The sequence below is a fragment of the Anthonomus grandis genome, chromosome 13, assembly GCF_022605725.1.
Source record: "Anthonomus grandis grandis chromosome 13, icAntGran1.3, whole genome shotgun sequence".
NCBI classification, from domain to species: Eukaryota; Metazoa; Arthropoda; class Insecta; order Coleoptera; family Curculionidae; genus Anthonomus; species Anthonomus grandis.
Window position 1 is genome coordinate 15,380,490 of NC_065558.1, and position 23,419 is coordinate 15,403,908.

The window sequence follows — 23,419 nt, forward strand, 5'->3', positions numbered from 1 at the left end:
GTTAAAACAGAAGACGAAGAAATAGATAACAGAAAAGCTAATAATACAATGAAAAGTCTAATCTCTACAAGGCCAAATAGCAAAGGAAGCACAGAAAAAAATCATCAGAGTCAAGAATCATCATAATCAAATATGGACGTGGCTCGTAAAATCAAATATCAAAGATAAAACCGAATCACTTATAACGGTTTATCAAGACTAGGCTCTAGCAACAAATTATTTGAAGATAAAAATTCTGAAAACTGGAAATGACGTTAAATGTAGACTTTGACGGTCTTTCAGTGAGACAACATCATTTAGTATCTGACTGCTCTACCTTGGCGACCTAACAAAATGGCAAAGCAACTACGTTGGAATATATGCAAGCAGTAAAACATCAAAGTGAAAGAAAAGTGGTACGAATACCAACCAGATCCAGTAGTCGACAGCCCAGACTTAAGACTTATATAGGATAAGAAAAGAAATAAAAGCTATATTAAACCCAACCTGGTACTGAAAGATAAAAAAGCAAAAAAATTTCTTATAATAGACGTCGTTGTTCGATTAAACTACAACATCACTCAAAAAGATGCAGAGAAAAACTTAAATACAAGAATTTATAAATGAAATTGAAAGATAAGATAAATATAATTGAAATTCAAAGAATATGGAAGATGCACACTAGAGTCATTCCAATAATCATTGAAACAACAGGATTCATGGGGAGCCATGCAGAAAGCAGTAGTGCTGAATACAGCAAACATAATACGTCAACAGTACTATAAAATTGCTATGACTGATTAAAATTGTAAAAACTGTTTTCAAACATATATGAAATGGCCTAGGTGCATGGTTTGCACTAGGTGTATGGTTTGCACTAGGTGTTACTAACATACAAAATATCTTAACCTAAAAAGAGCTAGGCGAAGACCAGAAATAATAATATTGATTTTAGAAAATGCATAACAAAAAATAACTAAAAAAACATATAAAACATATGTAGAATTGAAACATGCCTACTAATTGTATGTAATATAAAAATTAGAAAAATAACTTTAAAAATAATTATGATATTAAAAAATAAATAATTTCAAAACTCAAAAAACAAAAAATCACAAAACAGTTTTACTACTAACTAGAACTCTCTCTAGTTGTAAGATGTTTTGGTATATTTTAAAGGTTATTTTGGCTTGTAATATAATTGAAAATCTAAAACGTAAACGCTCTCTAAGATTCTCAGGTGTTCCACTAATCAAAATTCTGTGAACAAATCATGCGAAATGTACTGTCTTTCGATCCTGCATATTCAACCATTTTAGAGCAGGTAAGTTGCATCTGAGGTGATCACGTATCCTTAAATTGTAAATAAAATAAAAGTCATGTAGGGATGCACCACAAAATCAATATGCGGTATGAGAGAGAACCAGGGTTTCACACAAAACATTTCTTAACTGCAGTCCCAGTAGGGATATCTTTACTTTTGTATAGATTGCAATGATTGGCGTTATTTTAAAATGTAATAATGCCTTATGCTTCTCTTTAAAATCCTCAAAATCTTCAGTTAAAAATTATAAGACCTATTATTATACTCTATATTTTCAATTAAAAAATATTTATTGGAATAATATAAATGCTGATTTATGTTTAGCATGCAGGCTGCACTGAGGTTTTTCTGTATTATATAGGGTGTTTTTTTAATATTGTGACAAAATTTAGCGACGCGTTCCTTGGACGCAATCAAGCGAAAAACCCAAACGTCTTAGACTTTACACTACAACAGGGTGGTAAAGTTAAAAGAAAAAAAAAAAATTTTACGATAAATTTGATACCCCTGTAGATATTTTTTTTTTAAATTGGTACGCAGTTTCTGAGCATCTATAGCGTTTTTTCTATACACAGTTTAAATTTTTATATTAGCCATTGGCGTTCATGCGGGCTTTGAAGTGAATTTTTTCAAAAGACAAGGAGACGCCACTAGTTTTTCTTGCAATAAAAAATATTTTGGAATTCTTTATTTCTTTTAGAGAGATACAAAACTAAAGATGTGTCCAGAAAATGTTTGATGTGAAGTTTGAATGGTTTCCAGGGGGCCATAAAATGACGTCATTGGTTTGACCTTGAGTGAACGTCTTCAAAGTCAAATGAAGGTCAACTTCACTTTTTTGAATAGCAACCTCTATTTTTTTAATAGTATTTGATTTAGCGTTAAAAAATAAGTAAGTTTCATCTGACACTTTTTTACATGCGACCTCTCTTTTTCAAGATAATAATTCTTGATTCTTTTACGAATTTCTTCCTTGACAATGACATTAGAAACAGGAATAGCTTTGGTTCAGCAATTCTTCAATATTGTTGTGACAAGGCATAGTTGATCAATGATCAATGCAATTTGTTTATTCAAGGTATTTCAGGCGATTGTAAACAAATACTGATGAATAAAGTAAATGAGAGATTATTTTGGTTCACAGTATTCGTTCAGTTATCAAGTTATTTGACTATTTTGTTGAGTGACTATGGAATGCCTAACAATAAATGAAAAAGTTGAAATGGTCCTTATCTATGGTGAATCTGAACGGAATAGTAATAGAGCCATTGAACTGTATACCATGCGACATCCTCAGCGGCGACTTCCATCGCGAGCATCATTTTATCGTGTAGTGACCCACTTTATAGAAGATGGAATTGTGAGAACGATAAATCGATCATAAAAAAGAAGCATTATACCAGTCAAAATAATGAAATTGCCGTCTTAGCTGCAGTTGCCCATAATCCTGAAGTCAGCTCACGATCAATTTCTTCTGCTTCTGGAATCTCCAAAACAAGTGTCCTGAGAATTTTAAAACGCCACAAGTTTCATCCGTATCACTTGTCGTTACATCCAGAGCTTCACGGGAATGAGATCCAAAATCGAGTGTTGTTTTGTGAATGGGCCCAAAATCAGTTGCATGAAAATAACAATTTCTTTATGCGCGTCTTATTCACCGATGAAGCTTCATTTACAACCTATGGTGTAGTTAATCATCATAACATGCATTATTGGGCAGTTGAAAATCCCAGGTGATTTCAAGCGATAGAATATCAGCGGCCATAGTCTGTAAATGTCTGGTGTGGCATCATCAATGATAAAGTCATAGGACCTTATTTTATTGAAGGTGTCCTTACAGGCCAAAAATACCGTAATTTTTTGCTGGAGATTCTACCAGTATATTTTATTGTGTGTTTTAAAGTGAGACTAAATATGTGGTACCAGCATGATGGTTGTCCTGCACATTATTCACGCGTTGCGCGCCAAGTGTTGGATCGTGACTTCAATAGACGTTGGATAGGTCGCGGTGGAGCAGTCCACTGGCTGCCACGGTCACCTGATTTGACGCATACATTTTTTTCTATGGGGTTATTTGAAGGAGATTGTATATCGCGATCCACCAACGACTCCCGAAAATATGCAGCTGCGAATTACGGAGGTTTGCGGGCAGATAACTCCACAGATGCTGCACTCTGTTCATCGATCGTTTAGAAAGCGAGTCGAAAAATATATAGAAGTGGAAGGTCAACACTTTGAACATTTATTGAAATAATTTTCTGACTTTTTTTGTTTCAATTTCTTTTATTTGAACTTTGTACGTTTTATTTTTAAGTTTTCGATTCTGATGATAATAAAAAAGTATCATAAGATTCTTTCACTCCTTTTGATAGATCATCAGATACTACCTACAAGGGTAAATGTTATTGTCAAGGAAAAAATTTGTAAAAGAATAAAGAATTAATATCTTGAAAAGGAGAGGTCGCATGTAAAAAAGTGTCAAATGAAAACTAGATACTATTAAAAAAATAGAGGTTTCTATGCAAAAAAGTGAAGTTGACCTTCATTTGACCTTGAAGACGTCCACTCAAGGTCAAACCAATGACGTCATTTTATGGCTCCCTGGAAACCATTCAAACTTCACATGAAACATTTTCTGGATACATGTTTAGTTTTCGAGATATTACGATGTGTCAAGTTAAATAGACCACCCTGTATATATATCATTGGTGTTAAGACATCTACATATTATCATTATTTTACCACAGTTCTTTTCCCATTGTTCTGCAGACTTATGTGAATCAATAATTAAATAATAATAGTTATGTATAATTTTAAAGAGGATGAACTCTGAACAATTTCTAATTTCCTTCTTTGCAATCTATGCATTCATTTGGTTATTGCTTAACTGCATTGCGTAGTGGAATTATTGCAAAATAAGTTATTATATTATTATTTTCATCTTGTTCATGGCTTACTGATATTCTTACACTGAAGTACTGAGAAAACAATTCAGTTTCTTCCATGAGTTCAGAAATTTCCACACATTATGGCAGTTCTGCAAGGAATCAGCATCATATGATAATGATCTTCTAGGATAATTCTTTCAAATTGGATAAAACCAATGGCAATATAGTGAGTTTTGTCGCTAGATAACACATATGTTCTTCTTTCTATTGCCTAGTTTTCGTACTTCGTAATTTTTTCCGAATCCTGGTTTATGATGTTATGAATCAGTGGCACCGATGTCGATCTAAATTTAGAAGTTTGTTGTCAGGGTTGTCCTTTGTTCCAGGTATTCTAGTCTTTTCATTGTTTTTGTTAGTATTCTCAAATGCCATATCATATTGTAGATTTAAAAGCGTGTATCTCTTTTTTCTCTTACCAATAGTTTCATTATCCTATCTTCCGTTGCGAGAAAAATGTATCGTCTATAAATGCTTAATAGTACTCACTCGCTGTGAACATCTCGCTGGGAGATTAGAGCTGGTTTTTTAACTGATGTCCCCGAGTTAGTCGCCTAGTTAATTAAAACTAGTATCTAACCACTTTAAGATTCCAAAGGTATAGGTGAGAATTGAAACTGATTTTCGTAAATATGACTCCAATGTGAAAACGTTTGTTTTAAAGGACCTTACTAATCCATATAAGTTTTGATATTTAGGAGTTGGAATTTTAACTAGTATGATCAATCAGATTGGCAAATTAATTATAACAGTTATCTAATACAGTAATACCATTTTTATAATTTGATTCGTTAATTCCATTAAAAGACTCATTGCTGACACCCTTATTGCTCTGAAATTATTTTCCTCCAAGCCATTTTTTAAGGTTAGCAAACAGATGATAGTCGCTTGGAGCTAAATCTGGTGGTTGAGAGAATATCTAACTTGAATTCATTGATTTTAGTCATTGCAACGACAGACAAGGCAGGTGCATTGTCATGGTAAAATAAAATTATTTTCTTCGCAAATGAGGTCGTTTATTTTTGACTTTATTCTTCAAACGTTGCAGTAATCCTGCGTAGTATTTATTAATGATGTATTTTCAGATAATCAATGAAATAATTCCCTTGCCAAAACACAGCCGCTATAGCCTAATCCGCCTATAAAATTGATTTTTACCTTCATTGGTTTCGCTTAGCCCAATCCATTGTTTAGACTGTTATTTTACTTTCAGGAGTGAACTTTTATAGACAGTTATAAGTCGACGCAAACATTTCTTGGGATTCTGCTTGTACAGCATCAAATCTTCGATTAAAATAGTTTTAGGGGTTCATACATTAACAGAATTTCTTTGAAACACTAACCGAATGCCGCATTGACCATCGCTACTCTATATAGCAATTAAATAAATATATACAAGACTGCAACAGCAAAAGTGAAAATTACAGAAAACAAATATGCAGATAAATTTAAAATCGAGAGAGGATTGAGACAAGGAGACGCGTTTGCTCCCAAACTATTCAGAGCTTTATTGCACAGTATACTAATTAATGAAATAAACTAGAAAAACACAGAAGAAAAGCTAAACTACTATCCAAGGAAGATAGGGCTAAAATAAATCGAATAAAAAACAGTTCATAACAAATCTAGTACTAAGCGACATATTAAAAATTAAAAACGAGTATAGAACAAACATGCGTATATAACCAAACATAGAGATTCGACGAAGGATAGGTTTAACGTCAAAGGCTTTTGTCAAGTTAAGTACAGTATAAAAATGCAACCAGCCAATAGGTTTCAAGAGAAAAATCTTTAGTGTGTCTAACCTTAACGGTGCAACAAAAAATTGAAAGACGTGCTAGGAATCAGACTTTCTGACAAAATCTCTAATCGAATCATATGAAACAAAAAAACAGCAGTCTCATACTCTTGTTATAAGCCGTTCAAATCAAAATCAATATATGCTTTATTGTCATAAAAGTAAATTTGTTGACAAAGCTGTAAAAAAGAAAAACATATAGACAAACATGTAAAAAGGTTATTTAGCATGCTATGGTCCATCATCCTTAAGGCATTCTGCTTCCATGAATATGGTTTCTTATACCGTTAAAACCAACAACATCCCCATTCTTCAGAAATACTCCTCCAAGACTCTGAACCAAAACATACAAAGCTAATGTAATGTCAAGAGTATCAATATGTATAACACAAACAGATATTATTCACTCCCGAAATATACAATTTTATTAAATGTAAAACTGTAAAAAAAAAGATTCACAGAAATATATTAGGCGAAATGACATTGTGTAAAAAATATAAAGAATATTCCTAAAGTCCTGCAAGAAAAAGGTAAAAATGACTAAAATCTATCCGACAATAATTCAGTTATTTCATAATAGCCCTTTGCAACTAAGAGTTTTTTAACACGTTTTCTAAAAAGTTTCCAACTACCTATACCTTTCAAATCTGCAGGAAGATGATTAAAGAGTTTTTTACCATAAAATATAAAAGTTCTTTTGATCAGTGAACTTGTAGGCATAGGCAAGAGCACATCATTAGCTCCTCGACTGCTATATTCATGCCTATTAGTTGTGTTCACATTTCTAAATTTCTTATGAACGAGGCAAACAGCTTCCAATATAAATAAGGCAGGAAGGGTTAGGATTTTATGAGTGATAAATAGCTGTTTGCAAGACTCTCTCATACTTACATTACACAGACGTCGGATCGCTCTCTTTTGCAAAACAAAAACACTATTAAATAAGTAATGTGTGCATACACCCCAGAAACACAAACCATACCTTAAATGGGACTCAATTAAAGAAAAATAAATATTTCTCGCCATGTCAAAATCAACCTCTCCTGCGACCACTTTAAGAGCATAACAATTTGCTGATATTTTTCTACACAATTGCGTGATATGGCCCTCAAATTTTAGTTTATTATTAATAAATAAACCTAAAAATGTATTTTCGTCTAAGTTGTTTAGAATGTGATTCTCCAAAAACACATTGTTTAAATTGCATTTAAAATTCATAACACTAGTTTTTGAAATATTTAATCACAGTTTGTTGGAATCACACCATTTCTTGATTTTAACAATATCTCTGTTAACTGTGGTATTTAGATTCATCGCACTCGTGTCATGCCATAAAATTGTTGCATCATCCGTTCAATCTATTCTACATTTTTTACAAATGAAACTGGGCAGACGACGTGGCCAGAATGAGAGAATGTAGATGAACGACAAAGAATATATAATGGCGACCAAGATAGCTTTAGAGGCAGATTACCCACGCAGTGCACAGATAACTTAAAACGGACTGCACGATATTAAATCCAATCTGCACAAGATCGAAATACGTAGCAAAATTTGAGAGATGCTTTTGTTCAACAGTGCATAAGCTCGAGATGATGATGTTAGCAAATGCCGAACCCACCTAGCACAGACCTTTCATCCGAAAATGTTAATGTAAAATATTACATTTATGTGCATACAATATTCATTTTACGAATGTTATCAGTCATTTCGGGAGTCATAACTTTAACGGAGCGACCTCAATATGGTTCTTCGAAAGTGCTTCGAAGAGTCTTAGGAATTCAGCTCTTCTTAGGCCTATTAAGTAGAAATATGTGATAAACCGCAGAATCCTCTAATTTTTTCACTTTCACGTAAAAAATCGAGGCGTTTTGTGGGTTTCAAATGTATACTAACAGAGCAATCGACTTGAAAATGTTGAGTGTGAAGTGAGGTATTTTATCCGTTTTGCTTTGTTAAGAAATTTTGATATTACAGACATCTCTGATTTATAAATGAGTTTGTACTTTTTAGAGCATAAACACATAATGCATTTTTTGTTTCGTATTATTAAAATGTATTTAATTTCTGTATTAGGTTTAACAAAACTCCTATAAAATAACAAATAGTTTAACGATAGAAAGTCAGAGAATTTGTGGGTGTGACGAAGTGTGACCAAAAGCGCGACTGGTTTGTCTTATTTGTCGTTTTTTCCACGGGCATTATGTACGCCTATTATAGTTATTATTGTTCTTATTTATGAAGACAAGTATTCGCTTTCATATCTAAAAAGGCTTAATAAATCTGGGAAACAATGAAGTAAACGCCACTGAACAAAATACATCTACAAATATAGAAACCTTAAATTTTAATTAGGCAAAAAAAGTCATCACTTTCTCCAGTGTTAATGAAGAAAAAAAATTATTTGTCGACAGAATATTATGGTTGTGCTAATGAAGATACGTATAGTAACATCAAACTAAAAATATAAAATCTTATATGCCGGTGGCGAGAAATGAAGTAAAAGTCCGCCATTCGACACAATTCTCTCGATTTCAACTGCTCGGGGCAAAACGGTATTTTCTGCACAAGTGTTCGATACAACAACTGTTATAATTCCTCGATACGCACTAAATTTCTTAATATTTTTTAAATAGCGAAATTTAAGACTCGTTTGCGACAACAATTGTTCAATTTACACGTGCATAAGGGCCTTTGAATTTTTAGTGCGTGAAACTCAAAGCTTGGCTGCCCACGGAAAATTATGTGATGTTATGTGAAACACTAACTAGTTTAATGAAAATCAACATATATAATTATAGTTCTAGTTTACCTTACAGGTATTATTGTCATAACCTTGGTCAATAATCTATATACTTATCGATATGTTATGTCTATTATTAATAAAACAGTGTTTATTTTAATTTTAATAAATATTAAAAGAAATTTTTCTTTTTTGATAAAATGGCGTTTTTTGTACAGATTTTAAAATAATTTAAATAATATACATATATTATGTATTTTAATGTGTAGAAAAACTAAGGAAAATTTGATGTCTGAAAATGTCAAATAATCAACCAACCAAGTAAGCTATGACAGATCAACCTTAAGAAATAATAATAATAATAAAAATATTAATAATAATGATAATAAAAGATAAATACTCAAAATCAGAGAAGCAGTTATAACAGACATACAAATGAAATTCGGTATAAGTAAATGTAAACCATTACATATCGAAAAGGATAATTGGACAGAAAGTGAGAACAGAGAAACTATAAATAATGATATATTTGACAATATTACAGAAAACTAAACTTACAAATATCATGGATTTCAACAAAACAACTACCACCCCAATTCTTGTAAGGAAAGAATTACAATAAATAGAAGAAGGAGGAAGAGGCATGGTCGATATCGAAGCACTACATACAAAACAGATCCAGTAACTTCGAAAATTCTTCCTTTGTAAATAAAAATCCCTTTACTAAGCAGTCTGTAAAGCTGACAAAAATTACACACGTCTTCATCTATCCTCAGCCAGAGTCGTCCATCACATATTTATACCCCAAAACAAAATATAGATATACCCCAACAAAAAAGGACTCGAAGGCGGAAACCTTTTTCCTGAGACTGAATATTTTCTCCTTACAATACATGACCAAGTCATAACCACGAGAAACCACCAAAAACATATAATGAAAGATCCAGACGTACACAGCGATATATGCAGAAAATGTCATCAATATATAAGGAAACGATATATCATATCGTCCCTACAATGTCCAACTATCGAATGTGAAAAAGAGGAATTTTCAAATTCGATACATTGCTGTTATACTAGACGTAATACGTCTTGTGCCAAATTATTGAATCCGTAGCTCCTTTAGAACGCGTTTTAGAAGTAGCGAATATATATGTATTTCTATATTTTACAGAATCAAAGTATCGAATATTCACATTTGTTTTTTTGTACCGAGATTACATAAAACTTGTTATATTTGTAAATCTACACACTATCGAATATGACACATTTGTTAGTTAGACACTGCAAATATCAAATAATCTTCAAAATCTTGAATATCATAGTATTGAATTTGCCATATTTGATAGTTAAATTTGGGAAAAATCATGTAGGGTTTGCAATTAATACAAAGCATAATATCGTGTGTATCTGTTGATATTAATAAAAAAGGTATTTTTATTATCTGCTTTTTAAATTTCTTAGATCCATCCATCCTATTTCTATAATATACCATTTTAATTTTTTTTTAGTTACTGATAACATAAATGAAGTGCAAGATAATGATTGCGATCAATTAACTAATATGCGCTCTAGTAAAAATCTTCTTAAGGAAGGTAATATTAAATATAAAACAAATAATTGAATAATATATTTTTGAAGACATCTTTATTACTTTTTTTAGATCGTTTATACCTAAGTCCCGAAAAGAATTCTGATTTAGATGATTCAGACTCTGACCCTACTTTTTTGCCTGAGCAAGTAAATTGCAAGGAGTCTGATGATGAATCTGAAAGACAAGGTATTTTTTTCTTTGTAATATATTTTTTTGTCTAATAATTTTAATTTTAGTTAAAAATAATGAATGCCCTAAACGGAAGAAAGATAATAAAAGGGACAGAGTAATCAGCTCTAGTGATGAAGAGGATATTGATAATCAACACCTACAAACAAATAAAAACTTGACAAACAGTACTAACGTGCAAGATGTAAGTAGCGCATCCACTAGTACTCGTGATTGTTTATTGAGCCACCTAAAAAACGCTGTAGATCCAATCCTAATACCTGGAAGCGAAATGAAAATAAAAAGCTTCGTCTAAAAGGTGAAGCATACGTTACCAAAAGTGGCAAAAATATTCCTGCTAAACATTTAAAACCTTCTGCGTGTTTAAACAAATATAAATGTCTCACAAATATTCCCGAAAGTGAAAGACAAATTATATTTGATAATTTTCATTCATTGTCTTCACTTCATCTGCAGCGGGAGTTCTTTATTAGACATATTCTTGTAGAACACCCTAAAAGACGCGTTGTCGATGGGATTTTAAGAAAGAGTGTGACAAAAAATATTTATTGATGAGCAATAATGAAAAACATGTGGTTTGCAGACAATTTTTTCTCGATACGCTTAGCATCAGTAAAGGCTTAATTAAAGGGGCCTTTAAAAAGTTATCACCAATGGCAGTATTAGCGCCTGAAAGGAGAGGCGGAAAAAGATCTAAAGCGGGAGATAACGACCAACTCAATGCAAACGATGAAGATAGATTAAAAAATCACATATTTTCATTTCCCGCGTTAGAATCTCACTATTACCGAAAAAAGTCTGACTATAAATATTTGGATTCAAATCTAAACATAAAATGCATGTATGAGATGTATAAGACACAATGCCAAGTTCAAGGCACAAAAGTAAATTGTTATGGAACCTACAGGAAAATATTTAAATCTTATAAATTGAAATTTCAGTGCAAATTCTGCATTGCATTTAAAGAATGCTCAGAGCCAGACAAAAATAAAATGGCTGAATCGTATGCCAAGCACCAGGAAAGAAAAGAAGCAGTCAGAGCAAAACGAAATGAAGACAAAGAGTTGGCTCAAGTTAATAAAAATATATTGGCATTTAACTTTGATTTGCAGTCAGTTTTATCAACTCCTAAAGGAGCCGCAGGACCTTTTTTTATGTAAGAAAACTTCCTATTTACAATTTAACAATATAGGACTTGGGAGACTCAAGTGTACATTGTTTCTTGTGGGATGAAACGGAGGGAAAACGGGGAAGCACCAACATGTTAAAATGATGTCGGGACAGAAACTTTTTAATACTCACCCAAATTTGAAAAAAAAAAGATCATGTATACTTTGAGCCAGGACACAGTCACATGGAGTGTGACTCTGTACATTCAAAGATCGAAGTTAAATCAAAAAATTGTCCTGTTTACACCCTGAAAGGATGGGCTCAAATTATAAGGCTAGCGCGGAAAAGCCCAACTCCATTTGAAGTTACTCAGCTACTCCATGATGATTTCTTGGAGTTTAATAAAAATCATATTAAATTTGAAATGGAAAGACAAAAAAAAAGCTAAGAAAAAGCAAAAAAATTAAGTAAATGAAATGAACCAGTTATTGACGATCATTTTACTTTCATTGATGGTGTATGGTTTCAATAAAAAGAATGAAAACAAACACATTTTAATGAAACGAAACTATAACGAGAACTTTTTGAAATTAGTGGCTACAAAAAAAAAAGAGGATAATATCAAACAACTCCTTCTACGCCTTATAATAATAGACTTCCCATAACCGATGAAAAAAAAGAGATCTTTTGTCAATGTTCTCACAAAATTTGGTCCCAAAACCCTACCACCAATACTACTACTCCCTACCAACATCAAGCGAAGTAAGGGACTGTCTACCAGAGCCAGATGCTAATGAAGATGAAAATGAGCCCGAAGAGATTTAAAGAATATTTCTAATTATAATTTAATTTCATGTTTAAATTTCCGTGAGAATGATGATTCTTCTATCATTTAATTCCACTTAACCATATTTTGATTTTGTTCTTGGTTTTGTTTTCTAATGTGTTTAATACTTATAATAAATAATTTGTATGTCAATTTTTGTTTTATTACTTGACTTTTATTAAAAACAAAAAAAATTAAATTTTTATAACACAAACAATCGAATATGTCACATTCGATTCTTTGAAGTAAAATTTTTGACAAAGCCGTAAATTGGTACCCATTTTTAATAAGATGCAAAGTGATGAATACAGATTTTTAGCCTATAATAAGAAAAAAAACTATAAGTGTTGCAAACCGTTGCAAAACGTTGAAAACCTGCATAGCAGTAACATAAAAAAAAATAAGTTGATATAAGCGATAATTTTTAAATGACAATTAAATATGTTTTTAGCTCTCCTGAAAAGTAGGCATTTTCACATTCGACATTTGGACATTGTAGGGACGATATTACCGGTAAATGCAAAATCTTAGCAGGCACAAAATACACCAGTAGGCACGAGATGGGAAGGAAAATTTATTCATCAGGCACTCGCAAGCTCATTAAAGAAGAAACACCATACTACAAACATTCCCCGAGCACGATTATAGATACCAACAAATACAAATTATACTTGAGTTGTAGAAATTCGCACAGATAAAACAATAGTATACAATATCCATAGACCAGGCATCGTTTTCGAAAACAAAAAAGAAAAAATCTATCTCATAGATATCAAAACCTAACTGTCCCCACATTCAAAAAAACAATGAAAAAAATATAAATTTAATGAAAAAATAGCAAACTTTGGAAAAAAGTTATTATTATACCACTGATTATTTCAAGTACCGGCATCATCACACATATCTTTAATACTCATCTTGAACAACTTGGATCAAAATATCTTTAAAACATGCAATATAGTACGATCATTTCTCAATTCGGGTAATAGACTTTGAGACGACTCGGTACAGCTTATCATCTCAGAAAAGAAATACCAAATATCACTTGATAAAGTCAGAAAAAAATATAATAAAAGGAAGAATGGGCTCAGAAAGAGCTACATGGTCGACACTACCATGATCTTAATCAACCTCATAGGGACAAGGAGCATTCAGTAAGTGCCTCTCTTGAGGCGAACTATTTTTTGGGATAAAGGGCCTTATGATGGCAATTAAAGATTAAGTAATCTATATTAACAACTATAAAAATGCATTATTATATAACATACTACAAGTATCAACCCCAGAAGATACTTGAGAATGACAACTCTAAACTCTACTACGATAGACCCATTATAGTCATGATATAGTGTTGGTAAATAAAGGAGGCAACTCGGTCCTTCTAATAGATCGCTATGCCAAATATCAGCAACATACTGATACTTATTTAGGAAAACGTAAGTGTATATGTAAATCTAGCCTTCGAATTCCGATAGATGTGGCATGATGAGGAAAAGTGGATCTTAGGATTAAATTGAACCAGCATATACAAAACTTAAAAAAAATATATCTATAGAACTGCAGGATCGTCAAACCTCCACCAAGCAATGTGCCAAAACTAAAAGAGCGAGAAATTCCTACTCACCATTTTACCAAAAACGAGAAAATCCAGATGTGGAACCACTGGCGAAATAGAAGGTCTCCACTTAGAAATCCAAGATCAAATAATTGCAACAAGAAATTACCTTAGGTATATAATAAGTGGCGCAGGTAATCATAAATGCAAATCGAACATCAGAAACTATCCAGCATATCACGGGGGAGCTTCCAAATCTTTATCGTCACTGACTACAAAGAACGACATGATGACGTAGTAGCAAGAAATGTACAATTATCGCAAATAGAGAAAGTACTATACTATACATACAATCCTAGCTGCATCCTAGAAAAGTTTCAATCCGACCATAACCGTCCAAATATTATACTCGTGGATGAACAGAAGAAGAAAATTTCGTTTATTGAAGTAAGCATTTCCAATAATATCAATATGGTGGAAAAGCAGGCTAAAAAGATAGCAAAATACTGAGAACTTGAAGTCCAAATTATGAGACCGAATATGGCAAAGGCATGCTGTTTGTATGATACCAATTATAATTCTAACGACGGTGAATCTGTTAAGGTATTTGAAAGAACTCGATTTAGGCGAGAATTTATAGAAACTAATGCGAAAGTCTGTTCTCTTAGCGAAATCGAGCACCGTTAGAAAGTTTTTAGGTAACCACCTACAAAAGAAAGAACCCGACATCCAGCTCTTTTCTTCTGACATCTAGAATGTCTGGGATAAGTAAATAATCTCCTAAAAGGGAGTAAGAATGGCCGAAGATGGCCCAAGTCGACAATAAATTATATGATGGAAAGGCAAAGCTCCAGATAAGGACTAAAGGTCAGCAAAATACTAGTTTATTTAAAAATGTACATAGGGGCAAGCCTACATGTCACAAAAAATAGAACAGACTAACATCTATAAAAATAGTTGAGAGCCGATCAATAATAGTGTCAAAATTCAAACAAGCATTCTTGATCATGAAAACATTCTTTCAAAGATTAAATCTCAACTTCGAATTCTAATGATGAGATGTTACATTATTACTGTTTTACTTTATATGACAATGCAATGACGACGTCCTACAATTTGAAAATCTATCATAATTGTTATTTCAATCGCTAACTTTGTGGAGAAGAAGGCGCGATAATTGAGAGAAGAAGAAGAGACAGAAACCACTCAATCTAACAAAAACTGGTTCAAAATAAAAAATATATATACAACGTTAGATATCAGTAGATGTAATATTTTATTTAAAAAGCAGAATGACCGCGATAAGTCAAATCTGTTAATGTTTTCTTTCATTTTCTGCGAATGTCACAATTTGTTTTTAGAATAAATTTATTGAGAGAAGATTTATAGACAAAATTTAATTGAGAATCTTAGTTTCTGCGGTAATTTTACTAATATTTTGACGGTTTGTTACATTTTTTTGAATATCCCTTTATCCGGATCTGGCGCACCTCTCCAGGCTATTAATTCAAAACCAGATGGCATGCATAATGTCAAATTTATCATTGCTAAGCAAAAAATTAATTAGATCAGTGATATAATTTAATCAATACGTAATCTAATGTATATCACATTATATTAAGTTACATTTTGTTTATGCAACTTAATAAATACTTTTTTATTTCTTTTTATTTGTTTTGTCATACTGACCACATACTCCAGCAATTTTATCACTAAGCCTCCGAATTTTATTTAAAAAGCAACTATATTTGTAAAGCAATTTTGATTTTAATTCGTTAAAAGATATGTTTAATTTATAAAAAGGTTACAGTTTATACAAAGTTGTTTTTTACTGTTATCGAACATCAAAAATTAGCATTTTCTCATAATTAACGTCATGTCATTAAGTACATTTGTCCTTTACATTTTTGTAGCTTTTAACCATTTTAATTTTAGTCTGTTAGTACTTTCTGTTTAATAAAATATTTAAATTTAAATGGTTCAAGTTCTCAACTAATTAGGGAAATATTCAAAAAAATTACGCTCCTGCATGAAAATACCAATATCATTTTTTGATTCAAGGTGTTTTGTTACAAATTTCAACCGTTTATTTTCACATTTTACAACAATGTCCTCATCCTGCGAAGTTGGGCTTTTTCTTTAATTACTTTATTAGTCAGTAATTTTAATCTACTTGTGCAATCACCCCCAAATATTAATCTTAATAAAATATGGTAAAAAAATTGTGTACAATTTTATAACAAAATGTTAAAACATACAAGAAAAGATTTTTTTTTGCAAAAAAATATAAAAATACTGCTCCAAATAATGTATACAATAAAGTTCCCTTTAACGTAACAAAAAGAGGCAGAAAATCCAATTAAAAAAAAAAAACAATTTTATCAAGCATCAATTCTCTTATATTGTATTTGTAATTTTTCTTGCCAGAAAAAAATCTGAATCTAGCCATTCTTTTTTTTTTTAAACTATAACTACCCTTACACATGGCAAGCGGTAGAATCAAAAAGTTTTCAATAAATGTTGATGAGAGAATAAAAGGATAGGAAGTTTATTGACAAATGTAAAATGAAAAAGAGATGTTTTATTTAATCGGAAAAAAAATTAACTTGTTGATGAAACTAGCCTTTTAAGACCCCATGTTTACGTCAAGCCATGGAACACATGTGCCCCTGCATTAGTTTCTCCCCTCCCAAGAGGGGGAACCACTGATGCATTTTATGTTACAACCTGAGGATAATTTAAGCAGAATTTGCATATTTTATTTCCTAAATGATATATTGTACATTTAACATTATTTGATAAAGAAATTTAGCGCAGAAAAATTGAAAATTGTTTTTTTCCGGATATATCCGGAAAATTTTTTTGAAAATATCTTAGGGTAGTGAACTTTTATAATAACCGAGATTCCCATGCTTAAACCCCAAAAAGGTATCTCCAGATAGTACTTTTATTATTATAATAAAGAATTTAAAAAACCTCATACACGATTTAAATCTATTGTAGACTTTTAATAGATATATTATAATTAGCAGAAGTTTTAACTTTAAAAAAGCCTTCCAAAGTACAAACGTTGACTGAAAAACCGTTCTTCCTATTTTTCAGTCAACAGTACAAATCCCTATTAACACAATTTACTGCAATGCTTCATATAAAGAACAGAGAAGATGACGTGATGTCAGGCGTGATGGTATGGGTCGGATATTTTTGAAACGTTTCTGGATAAAAATATTTTTTTTTTGACTATTTTATTACCTAAAAGACATTTTATTGCTTAGGGTGACCATTTTATTAGGATTACATCTTTTTTCAAAATCTACAGGCCTCAAACAAATTTAAGTGCTATAGGTGTCTTAGCTTTTACATTTTTGCTTATACATGGTTGTTTGCTGGGTATGGAGACCAATTTTTCCTTTTTAGGATATTTTATATATTTTATTTTAACTAAAATCGGTTTTGTTATATTAAGTGGTGCTCAAGCGAAGTAGCTTCAATGACTAATAATAATTCAGATTTTTTTTTGGTTTGGCTCTTAAAAGATATTTTGGGCCCTTAAGATCTATAATGCTGTACCTCTGTAAGAAGATGACATTCAATGAAAACTTTCAAGATAAATGGATTGGTCGCAATAGTCCTTTTGTAGCAATGTCCCCTAGGTCTCCAGACCTCACATCTCTGGATTGTGATGTGGGATATGATTGGGCTGGATTGTGATGTATATGTGGGATGCTACCAAAAATAAAGTTTATAAAACCCGTCCACCAACATTAGAGGCTACGAAAAGTTTGATTAAGAAATAGGAACATTCATGAAAAATATATTAGAAATTATGGTGGTTTGATCGAAGACGTTAAATTTTAGTTTTTTTTATCCAGTGGGATCATAAGTATATACTTTTAATGACACACCCTAGAGCAATATCTATCAACATTAGAACTTAAGTATCTTGGTATAATTAAGTATCATAAGAACGGGGGGTCGAGTGATACCTTATTTTGAAGGTATTTTTATGTGGATTATAACCCTGAAGTTTTAAATCGTTACTATTTGCCTAGTCGATACAGGGGCTAATAAAAGTTACAAAAACATGTCAACATTTTTTATGAAAAAAAATGCTTGTAAATTTAGCAGTTAAATAAATACAAAAAATTTTGTTCTCCTACATTGTGAACCGTACTTTCTGTTGTTTTTTTTAATACCCGTAGGTATCTATGCCAATTATGCAAGGGAACTCTTGGTTATTGTTGAGACTGTTATTATAGCAACATTTTGAAGTTTAATAGTGGTTGTCAATTACTGCTGTCAGATCATAGTGTGTCAAACAAATAGCTCTTTAAAGTTAGTTACAACATTGATAATGGTTTATTCACTTGCTGAAAGAGTTTAAATAATTTCTCTTTTCTTTGCGACCAATGAAAATGCTAATAGAAGTGCCCAGCTCTTTAACACACTACAAAACCCTAATCGACAGGTCCATCGCAAGTACATTTTGGAATTGGTTCAAAAATTTAGGGAAACTGGGTCTGTGGCTAATAAAAAGCGCGAAATGGATAATCTAGTGGTGAATGAAGCTTCAGAAGTAGCTATTTTAGGCCATATTGTGCAAGATCCTACACTGAGCACAAGGAAGTTATCATGTCTGGTATTAAGAGAAGCAGCATTCAGAAGATATTAAAAAAAACAAGTTTCATCCGTACAAAATGCATCTCGTACAAGAACTAAACGAAGACGATTTTGATAGGCGAGTACAATTTTGTGCAACTATATCTGAACAAGCCGCCAATGATCCACACTTTCTATTTAATGTAAGTTTTTCTGACGAATGCTCCTTTTTCCTAAACGGTACTGTGAATCGTCACAACTGTCGCTATTGGGCTGATTCAAATCCCAGAATATTTCGTGAGGTGCATACACAACATCCTGGAAAATTAAATGTTTGGGCTGGAATTCTTGGTAAACATATCGTAGGCCCCTTTTTTTTACCTGGCAATTTAACAGGAGAGATGTACCTGGAGTTATTAGAAAATACAATTCATCCAGCATTAGTGGAAATACTAAAAAATAACAACGAGTACTTGGAAAATCGTCTAGTATTTCAGCAAGATGGGGCGCCACCCCACTATGCTGCAAGGGTTCGTCAATATTTGGACCAAACGTTTCCAGGACAATGGATTGGAAGAAGAGGAGCTATAGAATGGCCTCCTCGTTCCCCGGACTTAAGCCCGTTAGATTTTTTTTATGGGGCCATTTCAAAACTAAAATTTATACTAGTCAGCCAACATCGCTAGACCATTTGCGACAAATAATAATTGATGAATGTCGTCAAATCACCCCAGAAATTTTGCAAAATGTACAAGAAAGGTTTGAACAAAACCTTTATTATTGTATGGAAGTCGAAGGCCAACATTTTGAACATTTACTTGATTGATTTTATCTTTAAGCCCTTTATTTAAAATTATACTTTTTAAGATTTTTTTGTAACTTTTATTAGCCCCTGTATCGACTAGGCAAATAGTAACGATTTAAAACTTTAGGGTTATAATTCAGATAAAAATACCTTCAAAATAAGGTATCACTCAACCCCCCGTTCCATTTAAAATTTTGGGGGCCCTTGTCACCCCCGCTAGGGTTTTGCCTTCAGAGGGGCGAAACTAGCCAAAAAATTTTTCCCCCTTGAATCAAAAATTGACGGGTCCGAGGATTTTTTCGCAAATGTTCTGAGGGGCCCAAAATAGGCTCTGTTTCGTTTTCAAATGGCCACCCTGTATCTCTTGCCTTATGGCAAAATGTGCGCCTTATATAATATGGCGTCCTACCAAAAAGATTGATCAGCAAACAATCAAGATATTGGCTTGTCTCCATCTAAGTGGGATACCTTGCATACAAGTCCAATTATTTTTAAAATCTTACAAAAAGTTTCAGCTCTAATAAAAAAATAACATCAGAGTATCAATCAATCCACTGGATTAAAGGACATTCCGGAATTCAAGGAATTGAAACTGCAGACCATCTTGCTAAAGCAGTTATTGACAGATCTGTTCATGGATTACAATTCTATAACATATTTCCTAGCTTCAAGGAAACCATAAACAAAAATGGAGACAACATTTTGGTGAATAAAGAGACAATGACTGTTTTTTATACAAAGACCAATAAGCAATTTACCTTAAAGCCATCAAATAAAAACACCAATTTTAGTAGCAGTAACTATACTTTTATTACAGCTATCTATGGTCATGACATAGTCGAAAATCTATATTATGTAATATGCAATTTTAAAACTACTGTGGCATTATCTTTTATGAATCAAGAACTGGCAAATTTGAATCTGCTACCAACGAGTGCATGTTATTTGGTATATATCGCAGGAAGACAGTAGAATTAATCCGTTATTAGTTAAATTTGAACGACTGGCGAAATAAAACCTTTAATTGAGTTTTCGTATACAAGTAGAGTAGATAGCATACATGTCGATTAGATAGATTAGGTTAAGGTAGTAGCTAAAGGCACTATTCGAAAAGCCACAAGAAATTAAGCAAACTTTGATTTTTTTTTATTTGGACACCATTTTGGACATTTTGGACACCAGGGTGGTTTTTTTTTATCAGACACATTATATATTGTATTTTTGCTTTTAAGTAAGATAGTTTTACTTAATTCATTTTAACTTTATTTTGATATGAAGCGTAAAAAAGCCATAGTGACTAATACAGGTACGGCACGGTGAGTCTTAAATAATGGAAGTTCATTATATGATATATTTGGGTAAAACTATGAGCTCCTGAACTCGTTCCCAAAGTTTTTCCCATTACATAAGACTCACTCTGTGTAAGTAAAGATTTAATGTCATAAAGTTAGTTTGTATGTCAAGTATAATTTTGATTTTAATCTCAAGCTTTTTATCAAAATAACTCCCTGTAGATTCTGAGAAATAAAAAATAAAATGCCCACCTTAGACAAATTTTCAGAAGTAGTTGGGAGTTTTAGATCAAAATGGGAAAATACGAAATTTTACCTGATTTGATTATGTTTTTCGTCATACCAAGTCTTATTATAACAAATAAAATAATAAGACCGTAAAACGTAAGATCTTCTTGCTTTACTCTTATTGTCCCTCTAACCCCATTAGTGTTGATAAGTTCAACATAAAATAGGGGAACATGCTGAAGTAAACCAAATAAATATAGTTTAAATATGGTAATGGAAGTTTGAAGTTCTCCGTTATACTGAATTTTCTGGCGTAATTAGCGGAAGTATTTTTTCCAGTGTAGTTAAACACATTATTCCTTGTTACTGCAACGTTATCTTAAAACCAGTTTGTGTCATGAGGAATTAAGATAAGAGCATATTTACCTGGCAAACTTGATATAGTGAAAAACAATACAATTACTTATTAAAAATTTGATCAGGTATCATACAAAAACGTTTCGAAACTAAACCGTCTTCAGAGAAGCAAGTCAGTTGTCAAAAAAAAAATACAGTAAGCTATTTCGCAACCCAAACATAACAATTTATTTCCACCTTGACCACCACCAGAGAATACCGGTATAAAGGAATTTCTTTACAAGGACATACCAGAAGTTGACTTGACCCGTTTACAGGTTTCTTTCTCCATATAAAATAAGTTTTTAAAATAATAAAAAAAATAAACAAGACTTAACAACCCGGACTAGCTACGTGTCCAATTAACACTTTTATTATATTTACTTTTTCGGTTATAAATTCTAATTAACAGTTATATACCTGCAGCAAAATCCAGTCTACAGATACTCCAACTATAGTAGTTTATAGTGTCCTCTCATCATTCAGTTATAGTGTTCATTTCTAGCACATTATGGGATAAATCTTGTGACACACACCACACACTAAATTTTAACGTCGCGTCGGAGGTCACTCACCACACCGCCACACGGTCACAGTCAAACCGAGTTCTGCTACCTTTAATTGCATTACCTGCGTGTTTGACTGTGGCGACCCCGTCGGACAGGTGTAGAACCTCTTTATTAATAATCTTAATATTAGTCAGCCCCATCAGCCGTTGTGGAGCACTGTTTTGTTGAGTGGGTTGCATGTTATCCGGCTCGAAGGACCAATATTCTTTATAAGATGGTGGTGGTGCAGTAGGTAATACACAAATATATAGATATAACCATAAAAAATTATTTTTTTTGTAGGACGTTCGGTTTTAATTATAATCACGTTCAAAAGATATATATATATATATATATATATATATTTTGAATAATAGTGGTGACGAGAAAAAATTCCCAAGATAGTTTGAAAAGGACATAGGACTTTCCTCTTGTGCTTGTGTTTACCATAAACAAAAAGACTAACAGTCCTACCAAACTAATAAAAGCCAACCAACAATCTACAGAGTATAATACTAAATCTCACTACAAAACAAGCTTCAGCTGATAACTGCGATTTGAAAATATTACTTATTCTTAGTTGGATATCTTATACGGTATTCAGCAAATCATGGCTATCAGGAAACTTTCTGGAAACAGTATTGCAGTTGTTTGATTATGACATATACCTCAAGGTGGTTAATTTTCTGAATTTTCCTGGAATGTTTTGATATTTCGTAACATTCATATATTATTGGTTAATATTCTAGGAGTTATCAGCGAATGAAATTTTATTAAGTTATTCGGGAAGTAAAGGTAAACAAATTTAATAGGTCTGAAAGTTGATCATATTTATATTTTGTAGACGTTTCGATCTGTATAGTGTATATCTGGCGGCAGTGTTTTGTGATCTATCCAAAGCATTTGACTGTGTGGATCATGGAATACTGTTATCTAAGCTCGATAAATATGGTTTTAGAGGCGTAGCATTGCGATGGCTTGAGTCCTATCTATCAAATCGTACTCAGAAGGTTTCAGTGTCTGGGCGTTTGTCTGCTTCTAGATCCCTAAAATGCGGCGTTTCCCAGGGTTCAGTGTTGGGACCACTGTTATTTTTACTGTATGTGGATGACTTGAGTTCATTAAAACTGCAGGGCAAGGTGGTTCAGTTTGCTGATGATACCACCATACTATGGAGCCATAAAAATTCTGACTATATGAAGACTTGTATCCTTGAAGACCTTCAGATTTTATCAGGGTGGTGTGCTTCCAACAGGCTCGTGTTTAATGTAAGAAAGACGTCTATTATGGGGTTTAAGTGCGATGTTCAGGGTCTGATGTTTGACGAAAATTCCCTCTTGCAGAATAAAGAGTGCTGCAAGTTCCTAGGAATTACCATTGATGGTCGCCTTCGGTTTGAAGATCATATTTTACATTTAGCTGGGAAATTATCTTCTGGATGTTTCGCAGTAAGAATGGCAAAACAAGAGCTGGGAGGGGTGGTTGCAC

The 23,419-nt window shown here is 32.4% G+C and overlaps 1 protein-coding gene across 1 annotated transcript in view; it reads right to left on the reverse strand.

Moving 5' to 3' along the window:
• LOC126743537 (myosin-VIIa) overlaps positions 1–21,963 on the reverse strand; it is a 97,256-nt gene extending 75,293 nt beyond the window's left edge. Inside the window, exon 1 of the mRNA XM_050450671.1 lies at positions 21,804–21,963. The gene's annotated coding sequence lies outside the window, so the exon portion shown is untranslated. The remainder of the gene's footprint in view (positions 1–21,803) is intronic.
• Between the last annotated feature and the right edge of the window lie 1,456 nt (positions 21,964–23,419).